Source organism: Tenrec ecaudatus, chromosome 12 (assembly GCF_050624435.1).
Source record: "Tenrec ecaudatus isolate mTenEca1 chromosome 12, mTenEca1.hap1, whole genome shotgun sequence".
In the NCBI taxonomy this organism is placed as follows: Eukaryota; Metazoa; Chordata; class Mammalia; order Afrosoricida; family Tenrecidae; genus Tenrec; species Tenrec ecaudatus.
The window spans coordinates 39651369-39653167 of record NC_134541.1 but is presented as its reverse complement, the minus strand read 5'-3'; the positions used below and the strand labels follow the sequence as shown (position 1 = coordinate 39653167).

The window sequence follows — 1799 nt, the reverse complement described above, 5'->3', positions numbered from 1 at the left end:
CATGTAAGACTATTTATCCACATCATGACAGCTAGAAAGATCTTACTCCTGTAAATGTGTTACTTACTGCCCTCTTTTCTAGTTCCAAAGCTTCTCTTAGGAATGGCTCTTGCTGAGAAATTGCCTTTGCTGTATTCCAAAATATTGCACTACATCCCTGGGGTCATAGTTGCTGTTCGCTTAGTTGTATTTTAGATGTTCTTGAATGATTGGAGACACTTCATTGTGATTATTTGGTTTTACTTTCTCAATAACTTCTAAGTAAGTCAAACAGCATTGCTACTAGGTGACAATTCATGTCTGCATGAGTTTATTCCACACAAGATATGCTTAAACATACCTTTGAAAAGCGCATGGCTGCAGCCACTTTCCCCCAGTTATGCACTTGTGTTAGTCTCAGTAGGGTGTTTCCAAACAACATCCAATGAAAACAGTGCCCTTGAGGGGATCTGCTGGCCCATTCAAATTCGAGGCAGAGAGGTCAGCCCCAAAGCTGTTTCTCCCCACTTTTTTTCAATTAAAAAGGGTGCTTTCGATAGATTTTCTCGTAGGGTACAGAACACTCACGTGGGCTTGCAATGAAGAAGTGTAATGAAAATCGAAAGCTACATTTGTGGGAAAACGTCAGGAAGATGGCTCTCCTAGGAATTTTCTCCGTATTAGCAATCCACTGGCTCAGCCTTCAGGAGTAGCAAAGACTGTTTTATGAGAAGTTTATCACTACGCTAAATGTTACCCCACTCCCCCTACATACCTGATCTTGCCCAATCACGCCTACCTTTGTCCCTAAAATCTAAAGAACATTGTAAAGGAATATGATTGCATCCCTCCAGGTTTCAAGCACTGCTACTTGGATGTGGTATCAGACAAACCCTACAGAATTCTTTTTTTTAAAGGAATACAAAACATAGAATACACACCTTTAATACATGTGCTCGGACTGGCAGATGTATTTCCCTTTGCGAGCTTTGATTTCCCTCAGCTAGAACTCCAGCTCCTTCCCCTCTAGCACGGCCACACTGGCCAGTCCTTGAAGCGATACAGGCAAGCAGCTTGTCCTGCTAAACTGCTTCTCCCGAAGACTGCTGATTTTTGCCTTCTTTTTCCATTCATCGTATTTCTTCTGAATTTTCTTCCGATTTAGTATCTCTTCCTCTTCAGGAGTCAGTTTAGCCCCCTTTTTCTGGCCCAGGGGCAGTGCAGAGTGGGACTCGTACCAATGAAGGTGGGGTGTGCTGTCCATGAGCACAATGCTGTTCTTCACCAGTGTCTTGGTCTGGACCAGCTCATGGTTGGATGCGTTGTAGACAACATCAATGATTCTTGGTTTGCGGGTACAACATTCAGAGCCCCAGCAGAAGTTCCCCACGTCCAGCCTCAGGGCCCTGTACTTCTTGTTGCCTCCGCTCACACAAACTGTGTGGATGCGCCCGGGGCCCATCCTAATGTTGGCAGCCGGGGGCCCCAGCTTATACTTCTGCTTCTTGTGGTGGGGCTTTCTCTTGCCCCCGGTCTTGCGGCACTTGTGCCAGTTGTCCTGAGAGATGCCCATCTCTCGTCGCTGGCTGGAGAGAGGGCAGAATTCTTCAGAGAAGGGATAGAGAGATGGAAACAGGGCCTTCAGAAGTACACAGGCATCACAGATGGAGAATATGTTGAGAAAGTATAGGTTCACATTTTGATATTTATGTTTGATAGAGGCCTTTATGATTTTTCTGCATTTATTTATACAAGCAACGGCATTTATGAACAAAGGTGATGTGAACCATATTATTATTGCTATGGTAAATTCCTCTTCA

At 44.5% G+C, this 1799-nt stretch overlaps 1 pseudogene; it reads right to left on the bottom strand.

Annotated features, from left to right (window-relative positions):
• Positions 1-982: 982 nt before the first annotated feature.
• Positions 983-1552, bottom strand: LOC142422449 (small ribosomal subunit protein eS8 pseudogene; annotated as a pseudogene).
• Between the last annotated feature and the right edge of the window lie 247 nt (positions 1553-1799).